This window comes from Melanerpes formicivorus, unplaced genomic scaffold (genome assembly GCF_026170545.1).
Source record: "Melanerpes formicivorus ecotype bairdi unplaced genomic scaffold, bMelFor1.0.p_v2 SCAF_42, whole genome shotgun sequence".
NCBI classification, from domain to species: Eukaryota; Metazoa; Chordata; class Aves; order Piciformes; family Picidae; genus Melanerpes; species Melanerpes formicivorus.
Window position 1 is genome coordinate 5022763 of NW_027142394.1, and position 12263 is coordinate 5035025.

General features: G+C 45.4%; 1 pseudogene; it reads left to right on the forward strand.

The window, feature by feature from the left end:
- The window catches only part of LOC137451325 (chloride channel protein D-like), a 90431-nt pseudogene that overhangs the window by 34699 nt on the left and 43469 nt on the right, over positions 1-12263 (forward strand).

Here is a 12263-nt window from a genome sequence, read left to right on the forward strand (position 1 = left end):
ATTTAAGGGTTTCCACTTCGTGTTTCTTTCAAAGCAGGCAGAGGAAGTACTTAATTATTTGGAGACTCATTTGGCAGGTTCTTCTAGTGCTAGGCTGTTTAATCCATCAGCCTGTCATGCTTAAAGACTTTAGAGCTCACTTAATGTTTTTCATTACACCTGAGATGGTTCACAGAAGTTGTTTTGACAGGGCCTAATTTTCTTTTACCCAACTACCTGATTTTTTTTTTTCCCCCCTTTCCCCTAATGAAGAGTTTAAACCCTAGTCAAAACAATTTTTCACCATCTCCAGGCCTAAAGTTATTCTGAACAGGGTGTTTGCTCTGCCTGTCAGGAGGAGCACGGTGTGTTTGAATGGTCTATCTGATGGCGCTTGGGAACCTGGCTGCAAGTGATGTCACCTTTGCACAAAGAAGGGGAGATGCAGAGTAGTGTTGTGCCAGTCCTAGTCTTATCCAAGTAAATCCCAGAATAACTGGAGTAACAATGTATAATCAGCAACCTGTTAAGTGCATTAAGTGCTATTATTTTGTGCTGAATTTGCTCCAACTGGGGGAAGAGCACCATGTGGGTTTTTTGGCAGCAGCTTGTCTGGAAAATGAAAGAGGTGAAGCTGTGCTTTCATGGAGAAGGGGATGGGGAACGGTTTCAGGACCTCAGAATTTTGTTGAAGAGACTGGAGGCTCAGGGAAGAAATGCCTATGCTCATTTGAAAGCAACAAGCTTTTCTAAGTTTTCTCTTCTGATATTTAAGATCTAATCTCCCACTGAAGTTAAAGGTGAAATGGAGTTTGCAGCCTGTGGCATAAAGCATTTATCAAAGAGCCTTGGTAAATCCACTGTCCAGTCTGCAGCTGTCTGTAGTTGTGGGGCTCTGTCTTCTTCAGCCTTTTTGAAGGTGGTGGAAGCCTCATCCCTGGAGGTTTTTAAGGCCAGGCTGGATGTGGCTCTGAGCAACCTGACGTAGTGTGAGGTGTCCCTGCCCATAGCAGGGGAGTTGGAATGAGATGATCCTTTGGATCCCTTCCAACCCTAACAGTTCCATCGTTGGACTCTTCTTCCAGCAATCAGCACCAGAACAAGGGGACACAGTCTCAAACTGTGCCAGGGGAGGTTTAGGCTTGAGGTGAGGAGGAAGTTCTTCACAGAGAGAGTTGTTAGCCGTTGGAATGTGCTGCCCAGGGAGGTGGTGGAGTCACTGTCCCTGGAGGTGTTCAAGAGGGGATTGGATGAGGCACTTGGTGCCATGGTTTAGTAGTCATGAGGTGTTGGGTGACAGGTTGGACTTGATGATCTTTGAGGTCTTTTCCAACCTTATTGATTCTGTAAGTCTATGAATGTTTAGGTGCACTGAGCAAGGCACATACCCAGTCCTGCTGGTTTTTATTAACGGAAGGGTCACTTGCCACAGCACACGTAAGCGTTACCTTCCTGAGACACAGATGTAGACAGCTTTCAAACCTCCTCTCAGGGTTTGGTGTCTGCTATGTACGTCAGATAAAGAGCCAGATTACAAAAAATTCCCTGGTGGATATCTTTCCAGGGCATCTTGGCAGGAGCTGCTGCTCTCACCTATGCTGTTTCCGATATTACTTGCATCCCTTGCCACAGCCTGTCAAAACAGGTGTATTTACAGGCCTTGAGGGACTGAAACAAGAAATCAAACATTCATATAGCATCTCCCATCCAAGTTCCCAAGGACTGAGGCTCAAAGGATTTTTGGTATGTTTCCAGGGATTACTTAGCTGTGCTGGGTATTTCTGTGTTCTCTTTAGCAACCTCCTGCTGCTGCTCTACCTCTTGGAATTAGGGAAAAAACACCCAAATTCTGCCTTTAAAGAAGGAAATCGTCAAGAGAATGCTGGTTGGCTTCAGCAAAACACACAGATACTTAAATCCACATCAGAGACAAGTGGGATGAGGTCTCACTGAACAGCCCGAATTAAGGTGAATTAAGCAGCAGTGCACGAGTGTGGTTAATTAGAGCAACTTTGCTCAAAGAGAAAAGGTATGTGCCCTCTGCTAAGATGGCTTTTCCTGCTCTGCCTCGGCAGTAATTGAGCTCTAGGGTGCTAGAGGCTGCCTGCTCCTTGTGATTGCCTGGAATAGTCAGTGGGGCTGAGCCGTGGAAGAGGAAGAAGCTCACTAATTGTGCAATCCTCCTGGCACTGAGGTTTGGCAGGACGTCCTCCCAGTGAACCTACGCTGGGTGTGCCACCCTTTGTAGAGTGTGATGCACGGCTCAGGGTGCCTGAGGCTGCAAGCAATAATCGTTTTCAGCAGTGCGAGGGAACTTGAATGCATCGTCTTTTGGGGCTAGCATGACAATCGTGGCTTTTTAAGGGATTTATGTTTACTGTATTGCAGCATCTCCCTTGCCCAAAAATTTCCAGCAGTGATGGTGATGAGTGGTAAGGAGATAAAGGGAGTTCATGGATGTAGTCCTAGGACTATAAGAGGTTTCTTCATAGGTGAAGTGCACAGGGAAGTAATCTTTTCCCTTTAGTTTTAAAGAGATGAATGACATTTCTGGGAGGGAGTATTCAGCTGGGTTGGTATCTCAAGAAGGTGTCTTTTTGAGCATAATCCCAGATGCAAATAGTGGACTGTGATAATGGCATTGCAATTCATAGTTTGTCCTGACATTGTTAAGTGTAAAGTGACTCAAGTGCTCAACGCCCAGGTTGCTCAGGGCCAGCAGATTGTAAGCCAGAGATGAAAGAAACAGAAATGCAGATCTGCATTGTTTATGAAATGGAAGTGACAATACAAATAACTCCATCTTTGGAGACATTATTTCCACCAGCTTGTATTTTCAAGTAAAGCTGTGTGTCCAGAGAAGGGCAACAAAGCTGGGGAGGGGTCTGGAGCACAGCCCTGTGAGGAGAGGCTGAGGGAGCTGGGGTTGCTTAGCCTGGAGAAGAGGAGGCTCAGGGGAGACCTTATTGCTCTCTACAACTACCTGAAGTGTGGTTGTAGCCAGGTGGGGGATTGGTCTATTCTCCTACCAACAGAACAAGAGGACACAGTCTCAAGCTGTGCCAGGGGAAGTTTAGGCTGGATGTTAGGAAGTTCTTCCCAGAAAGAGAGATTGGCCATTGGAATGTGCTGCCCAGGGAGGTGGTGGAGTCCCCATCACTGGAGATTGTTTAAGAGGTGGCTGGCTGAGGCACTTGGTGCCATGGTTTAGTTGATTAGATTGTATTGGGCGATAGGTTGGACTCAATCTCAAAGGTCTTTTCCAACCTGGTTAATTCTGGTTCTGGTTAACAACTCTCTTACTGCTGTGAGGAGTGGATTGTTTTCTCCTTCCCAAGAAGTCAAGTGGCTTTCTGCTGCAAGAAAAAAGTGGGCAAAAGTTTTCTGCTGGCTTCAAGTCTTGCAGTATTTCGAAATGTTCTGTTGACCATGAATGATTTTTTTTTTTCTTGGTGTCTGTAATCAATAGCAACAAAAATTTCAAGTGAGAGAAGTTCTGGCTGTAGGTGAGAGAAATGGAAGGTGCTTTCCTGGGGGGAATGTGTGCTCTTCCACAGAATATGGTAGTGTGGAGACTGGAAAATTTCCCAGCATTGGTGTTCTGTGCCAGCTGCAGCTGCAAAGCTCTTGGATTTGGCTGGCAGTACCCAGACTTCATGTCCTTCCCCACCCACCCCTCTTTCAAACTCACTCTCAGCTATGTTGTCTTGTACCTTTGTCCAGCAGCTGCTTGGGTTTTTTCCTAAATCTTTTCCAAATTCCAGGCCTTTCAGTTAAGCATGTGTACCCTGCAAAGAATGACAAAGATACTTCTGGAGAGTTTGCTTTTGCCAAGGATGGTGGTCTTTATGTCCTGGGAAGGAAGGGGATTTTAAAGAATAGAATAGAATAGAGCAGACCAGGTTGGAAGAGACCTTCAAGATCACTGTGTCCAACCACCATCCAACACCACCTAGTCAACTAAACCATGCAACTAAGCACCCCATCAAGTCTTCTCCTGAACACCTCCAGTGATGGTGACTCCACCACCTCCTCAGGCAGCCCATTCCAATGGGCAATCACTCTCTCTGTGCAGAGCCTAAACTTCCCCTGGTGCAGCTTGAGACTGCGTCCTCTTGTTCTGGTGCTTGCTGCCTGGGAGAAGAGACCAAGCTCTGCCTGTCTACAACCTCCCTTAAGGTAGTTGTGGACAGCAATGAGGTCATTCCTGAGTCTCCTTCTTTCCAGGCTAAGCAGCCCCAGCTCCCTCAGCCTCTCCTCACAGGGCTGTGTTCCAAGCCCCTCACCAACTTCGTTGCCCTTCTCTGGACACGCTCCAGCAAGTCAACATCCTTCCTAAACTGGCAGATTTTTATTTGAACAAACCTTGAACAGCAAATTTGACTGAAAAAAAAAATACATATATAATTTTTTTATAGGCTCTTCTGCATTTGTCCTTGCAGGCTGCAAGCAGGAAGAGAGCTCTCTTGCAAAGTGGGTTTGCAGTCAAAGCAAGAACACCCATTTGCACTCTGTAGCAGGCTGACAGTCTTCCCTTTTACATTATTGGAAATATCAACAGCTCAGGGAATATTCACTGTATCAGCAGCTTCTAATGAGGTTGTTTGGACTCTCTTCTCTGAGCTGGAGTGAAAAAACCTTTGAAACACGTTGACCACAATTCGATTGAAAAGAGGGGGGGAGGGTTTTTACCAGCGAGCTTTAAGTAAACTGCACCTTTCTGAATTTCCTGGGCAGCTGCCTGTCTGCCTTTGATGTGCCATGCCCGGTGATGCTGTTAATGAAATGCATAATTATGTGTTATATAATAAAACAGAGCTAACATGAAGGTGCCTAATAGATTATAATGATGTGGAGGCCTGAGAAACTCGGGACCCACGGGGGTTGTTGAAAAGTGCCTCTGGTGACAAAGGAGATTTTTAAAGAGGTTTGAATAACTGTGCTAATAGCTTAATTGTGGTCTCTCTGTGTGTGTGTAAACGGCATTTTTTCAAGATTTTTTGTATATATAGAGAGAATATTGAAGGAAAAAAAAATGGTGCAATTTACTGGGCTGCTGATGTATGAAGTGTCAGCACTGAGTGCTTCCAGGGCTTATTAGTGCTGTTGGCTTGACGTAGACGGGTGCCCTAGGCAAAGGCATTTTTGGCACAGCCTGCTGCACCTCAGGATCAAAAGGGGGGGTGGGGAGAGGTGGTGGGGGAATCTGGCAATATGCACAGAGCATAAATTGCATCCTAAAGAGCAGCCCCCCAAATGCAGGCTATCAAGAAATGAAACATCATGTTTAATGGTTGAAGAGTTGTAGGCATTTGATGGCTGGCCCCAGCTTCCCTACTTCCTGTCTCTGCTTTTGTCAGCCTTTATCTCTTCCTCTGTAATGTAGTTTGTTCCTTTCTTAGATTCTTCAGGAGCCAGTTTGAACAGATAGGAGGTTGTAGTGAGGTGGGGGTTGGACTCTTTTCCCTAGGAGCAAGTGATAGGACAAGAGGCAATGGACTCAAGTTGCATCAGGGGAGGATTAGGTTGGATATTAGAAGAAACTTCTTCCCTGAAAGGGCTCTCAGATACTGGAACAAGCTGCCCAGGAAGGTGGTTGAATTCCCATCCCTAGAGGTGTTTAAAAGATGTGGAGGTGTGGTGTTGAGGGACATGACTTTGCACCAGAGTTAGAGAATGGTTGGACTTGTTGATCTTAAAGGAGTTTTCCAATCAAAACAATGCTCTGATTCTATGATTTTTTTTTGTTTAAGAGGCGGCTGCATAACATTCCAGCCTTGGACCACGTGGAGTCATAAAGGTGCTGGGCTGTGGCTGGGCTTGTTTGGCTGCTGTTCTGGGCTTATGAGGGCCTGTCTGCTGGGAGGAGTATTCAGGGAGCTCATGGGTGAATTTACAGCCTGCTCGTTGCTTGGCATGAATTCCTTGGGTGGATGCTTCCAGTACCTACTGAAAGTGCTTTTGTGCAGGTTAGCTTCAAGAGTGCTTTTGCCTGAATTAGGTCAGCTCCTTTCTGAAGATGAAGTATGTTGGTTTCCCTTCCTGAGCACCAAGAGCACCAGCACAAGCAGTTGGGGCTGGGTAGCTAATACACAGTAAATTCACACCCACTCTCACTGCATGCTGACTTCCTCCTGCAGTCAAGTCCTGGGGCTCTGCTCTTTGTCTCTTGCAGCGGGAAGCAGATGGCCCTGCTCTAAGCAGGGGATACTAGGAAAGCCTTATGAAGAGCACATATCTGCATGTCTGTAGGTTTCTCTGTGTCCATATGTTTCTGTGAGGTGACTTGAATCTATCACAGTTCTTGGGTTAATCTGTGCTGCCTTGATTTTTATCAGGATGCTCTAAGGAGAACTTTGCTGCTGCATTGCCATCATCCCTGTCATGAATGAGCTTAGTGTTTTAGCTACAGGCTTTGGGCAAGTTTGGGTGAAGTCTTCCTCTTTCTTTGGTGCTAGGAGCAACGCACCCTTCTGTTTTCTTATCTTTGCTGTACGAATCTGTCGTTGCCATTCCCTTCCCCAGCGTTTCTTATTTGCTCTCTGGAGTTTCTTCTTGTATTTGATATGCTTTTCTAGCTAATTTATGTTCTATCACAACTTGGGAACCCCCAGTTAGAAGGAAATGTGGTTATCTCTAGCTCTCCAAATACCTGGCTATCAAATCCAGCCCATTTTTTAATTAAATCTTTGCTTTAGGCTGAGCCTCATAAATAACTTGATCTATAATTAGTACACAGCTTCACCTTATCTTAAGATGACATAATGGGTTAAATTTTCATGCACAGTTCTCTTGGGTTTTAGAAATTATTTTATCTGCATTTAATGCTCATGCTTCAAAGACAGCCCTGATTCCTTCCTTCTTTCCCTCTCCTTCCTTCTTTCCCTCTCCTTCCTTCTTTCCCTCTCCTTCCTTCTTTCCCTCTCCTTCCTTCTTTCCCTCTCCTTCCTTCTTTCCCTCTCCTTCCTTCTTTCCCTCTCCTTCCTTCTTTCCCTCTCCTTCCTTCTTTCCCTCTCCTTCCTTCTTTCCCTCTCCTTCCTTCTTTCCCTCTCCTTCCTTCTTTCCCTCTCCTTCCTTCTTTCCCTCTCCTTCCTTCTTTCCCTCTCCTTCCTTCTTTCCCTCTCCTTCCTTCTTTCCCTCTCCTTCCTTCTTTCCCTCTCCTTCCTTCTTTCCCTCTCCTTCCTTCTTTCCCTCTCCTTCCTTCTTTCCCTCTCCTTCCTTCTTTCCCTCTCCTTCCTTCTTTCCCTCTCCTTCCTTCTTTCCCTCTCCTTCCTTCTTTCCCTCTCCTTCCTTCTTTCCCTCTCCTTCCTTCTTTCCCTCTCCTTCCTTCTTTCCCTCTCCTTCCTTCTTTCCCTCTCCTTCCTTCTTTCCCTCTCCTTCCTTCTTTCCCTCTCCTTCCTTCTTTCCCTCTCCTTCCTTCTTTCCCTCTCCTTCCTTCTTTCCCTCTCCTTCCTTCTTTCCCTCTCCTTCCTTCTTTCCCTCTCCTTCCTTCTTTCCCTCTCCTTCCTTCTTTCCCTCTCCTTCCTTCTTTCCCTCTCCTTCCTTCTTTCCCTCTCCTTCCTTCTTTCCCTCTCCTTCCTTCTTTCCCTCTCCTTCCTTCTTTCCCTCTCCTTCCTTCTTTCCCTCTCCTTCCTTCTTTCCCTCTCCTTCCTTCTTTCCCTCTCCTTCCTTCTTTCCCTCTCCTTCCTTCTTTCCCTCTCCTTCCTTCTTTCCCTCTCCTTCCTTCTTTCCCTCTCCTTCCTTCTTTCCCTCTCCTTCCTTCTTTCCCTCTCCTTCCTTCTTTCCCTCTCCTTCCTTCTTTCCCTCTCCTTCCTTCTTTCCCTCTCCTTCCTTCTTTCCCTCTCCTTCCTTCTTTCCCTCTCCTTCCTTCTTTCCCTCTCCTTCCTTCTTTCCCTCTCCTTCCTTCTTTCCCTCTCCTTCCTTCTTTCCCTCTCCTTCCTTCTTTCCCTCTCCTTCCTTCTTTCCCTCTCCTTCCTTCTTTCCCTCTCCTTCCTTCTTTCCCTCTCCTTCCTTCTTTCCCTCTCCTTCCTTCTTTCCCTCTCCTTCCTTCTTTCCCTCTCCTTCCTTCTTTCCCTCTCCTTCCTTCTTTCCCTCTCCTTCCTTCTTTCCCTCTCCTTCCTTCTTTCCCTCTCCTTCCTTCTTTCCCTCTCCTTCCTTCTTTCCCTCTCCTTCCTTCTTTCCCTCTCCTTCCTTCTTTCCCTCTAGCATTGCCTATTTCCAAGAAAATTCCATATCATAAAAATGGCCTCTCCAGTTTCCATCTGCAATGAGAGCTGAGGACAGCTCTATCAGCTCTGGTTTAGCCAAAGTTTAAATTTACTTCCATACGAAAGAGATTGCTCAAAATGCTTTTAACATGTCTTTCTTTAATGACCTCAGCCATGTTAGCCTGCCAAAGATAAACAGCGTTTCTGCTCTGCAGGCATTAACTCTTGGAGGAAGTGAAGTCCACACTGAACCCAGAGGCACTTGCTCTGGGTGTTCCATGTGCTAGTGCAGAGGAGTCCTCCCCCCACCCAGATCCCAGCACTGGGGAGGGCTGCAGGGCTGGGGTAACTCAGCACAAGCCTTTGGTGTTTCTCAGCAGCAGATGTAAGATGTTGCTGAATGTTTGCAACAATAAAGGATAAAGGACCAGGCCAGTCTGTTCCCACCGGAGGATGGGAGGGTAGGAGGAAACGGGATGAAAGACAAGCGAGGGGAGCCTGGAAAGCCAGGCTCTGGTTGTTGCTGTTCTGGAGATATCCTCTGTAGGTTAAAGCAATCAGCTGAGTGTATTTATTAGGGTTTGGCTTTCAAGATTTCTAAAATTGATAGTTCTAGGGTGCTTTTATAGATTGATTTTTTCCTTCTTCGCTGTTTTTATATTAATTTTTAATGATAGTTTTTGTTCCAGAAGAGTTCCCCATAGCAAGATACTGTTAAAAGAACCTTTAAAGCAATCCACAAGAAAGGAGTCTCCATCTGTGTGAATGAGTTGTGGCAGATATGATGAAGCAATTCTTAAAATCCCACAGTTGCTGTTTTCCTTTCAGCTGACATGTTCCTGGTGTTTTAAAATAAAACAGTTGAACGCTGGGTTTAAAGAGACATCCCAAGAATGCTGTGGTGGTGTTAGAAATCCCTGCCTGTGCCTAAGCAGACAGGACAGTTGCATGACCCTGTTGTACACAGCTGACCGTTCCATCCGAGTCCCTTGTTGGCCAATCCTGTAAATCATCCTGGGTGTTATCTTTCCAGTCCCAGAAGGAGGGTGGATAAAGCCTAAGCCTGGATAAACTTGCTATCAAGCAGAAATGTGTTTATTGGCATTCTCTGAATGTAGGTTCTTGGAGTACTTAACAATCTCCAGCTAATGAGGTCTATTAAATGGCAATGTGCTGCAATTCACTTTGTGTGAATTGGAAAGAAGTTTCTGGGCAAAAGCCTGGTAATGTTATGAGGGAAGCTTGCATATGTAATCCCAGGATAATTGCTAATGAATATCCCTTTTTAATAAGATGCAGTGGTAGGGGAACTAGTGGGAGTGAAGGGAGATAGTAGTTTTTACTGAAAAGTCTTGAGGTAGTACTGAAAAGACTTTCTGTGCAGTCATCTTCACCATGGAGAGTGTTGTATTGTGAGCTGGGCATGAGCAGTATTACGTGCATCCACATTACTCTTTGTGCACAAGGATACACTCTAAATCCCTTGTTCAACAGCAGCTGTATTGATGTGCTTTAAGTCACTGCCAGCAAGTTTGCAGTAGTAGGTGAAGTGAGCTCAGTCTACCTTTGTGCTGCCACGAGCTAACAATACCCCTGTGGTAGCTGTGTCCAAGCACAGAAGCAGAACCTAATAGCTGAAGTGGGACAGAGCATTAAAACATTCTACACACTTGGCACTCCTCTGACTGTGCCCTCACTGCATAGGGAGGAAGGGCAATCGTACTTAGGAGAGAGGTTTTAGGTGAGGTACCATAATCTGTCCACAAGTTTCTCTACAATCAGCCCTGCAGTGCCCCACATTCACGGAGGGGGATGAGCGGGACAGGGATGCCTGCACCATGTCTTGTACTGCCAACAGCTCTCAGTGAGGTAACTGGGATGTTCCTGCTGCTTCATCTCCTGAGCTGGACTTCTGTTGAAAGCTCCTTGTTTCCTTTTCTGGCATCCTTCAAGAGAGTTTGCAGAAGGAGCTTGTTCTGTCAGGAAGCAGCAGTATGGGAAAACAATTTTATATCTCCTGAGCTCAGCAAGAATGAAAAAACTATTTGGGTTTGTTTGCATTTTTTAGTATTTGTCACAATGCCAGGCTATTTAAAGCAGTCTGGCTATTCCATCTCTGCTTACCCTCCTCTGATACATCAAAATTATCACAAGCCACCTGAAATATGGGAATCAGATGTGAGCACAGCGCTTCAAGCTGATAGGAACGGGAGGGGGAGCTGTCACTGCATCAGCCAAGGATCTCTGCTGGAAGTGTTGATTGATTAACTGTCCCTGGGAAAGGAGTGGGGAAGCACCCTTCCATGTCTAGCATCCTGTTCCCTCCTGAAACAAGTAGGTACAACCATTACCATTGTCTCCAGGTATGTGAAAATATGGAAAGTCATTTGTTCTGTTTTCTCCAATGATGTCCAGGCCTTGCTACTGATAATGCTGGCTGTCATATTTGCCAGGATGGTTGGTGGCTTGTTCAGCCCATCCCTGTACTGTTCCCTACTGAAGTTGAAATGTATTCCCTACTTGGATGTGGCACCTTTTGTTCATCACAGGAGAAAATGGTGAGGCCTCCTTTGTTGCCAATCTCTAAGTTTTCTGTGTTCTGCACAGAAGCTGTGTGGGCTCCCTAAGACCTGGAGCTTGGAGGGACAAAGGAGTAAATGGAGACCCTGATCCTGAACATTGTCCCCACAGTGTGATGTGCTGTACAAACAGGACAAGAGAATCTCTGCAGGTTTATGTTAGGATCTGAATTACCACTGTCACCAGAGTCCTGAGGGCAAAAAGTGCTGTTTGTTAATGGTCCAGTTGATGCAGTGGGGAATGTAGCAGAAGTATTCACAGACAGCTGTGACTTGTTTCTTGTGAACAGATGCCACAGAGCAGAGTTGAAAGAAGAAAGCCTGTGGAGTCCCTTATGGTGGGGGTTGCCTTACCTGACTTCTAGGTGCTGAGTCTGGGCTTCCTGTGTGTTTGGTACCCTAAGATGTACATTTTCAGGCAGTGATTCCTGCCATTTCAGGCAGGTAGGATGAATTGTCTTCTGGAAGACAATTAATCTGTGGATTAAATGACTAGCTTTGAAAAAAGTTGCAGTATTTATGCTTCAATTTCTATTAATCCAGCCTGTCCTGTGTATCTTCCAGGGTGTGGAACGCTATCCAAAACTTCAGTCTGTTCATGGGCATTTATAAGCAGTGATGAGAACCATTTGCTCTCCTAGATGCTGGCTCTGCATTTACCTGCAGATGGTGAGAACTCTGTACTATTATCTTCTATAAAATAATTAGCAGCAATGTTGCTTCTTTGAGCCATTCTCAAGGGATGAATTAGGCAATGTGGGGAAGAAATAGGAGGGGAAAATGAATTCGTTCATTTACCATAGAAAGACTTTTTGCTTTCCTTAAAGCATGTTTGGGTAATGTATATCCACAGCCAAAGCTATTTGCAGGACACTTTAGCTGTCATCTCTCCCAGTATTGAGGTCTGCTAGACAATCTCTTAGTTTCAAATGACCCTTTAGAAGAATAAAACATTGGCAACTCATTCTGTCCACACTTTATAACTTTCTTCCAAATGTAGCCATATCTGCAAGATTACAACATCCACATTGGATGCTGGGTGTGATCTTACTGTATGTGACATGAGAGGAAAAAGAGCCAGCAATGTGGTAGGAGGAAATAAAAACAGTCTGTGACATTATGGATGACTTCTCTATGGCAGATAAAACAGAGGGGAAGAAGCCATAAAGCTTCCCATGGTATTCCAGTTAGTTGACATGTCCATGGAATGAATTATAGCAGCTTTCCTGGTTCAGACTGAGGTTCTAGTCACTTAAAAGACAAATATATATATATATATGTATTGAAAATTTAATTTCCTTCCCACTCTTTTCCCTTTCCTCTCCAGGAACTTAAAGGAAGTTTCTGGATAACTTGGTCACAGAATATGCAGATATTCTGAAGCAAAATACATCATATCACAGAATGTTAGGGGTTGGAAGGGACCTCAAGAGCTCATCCAGCCCAATCCCCCTGCAGAGCAGGATCACCTACACCAGATCACACAGGAATACATCCA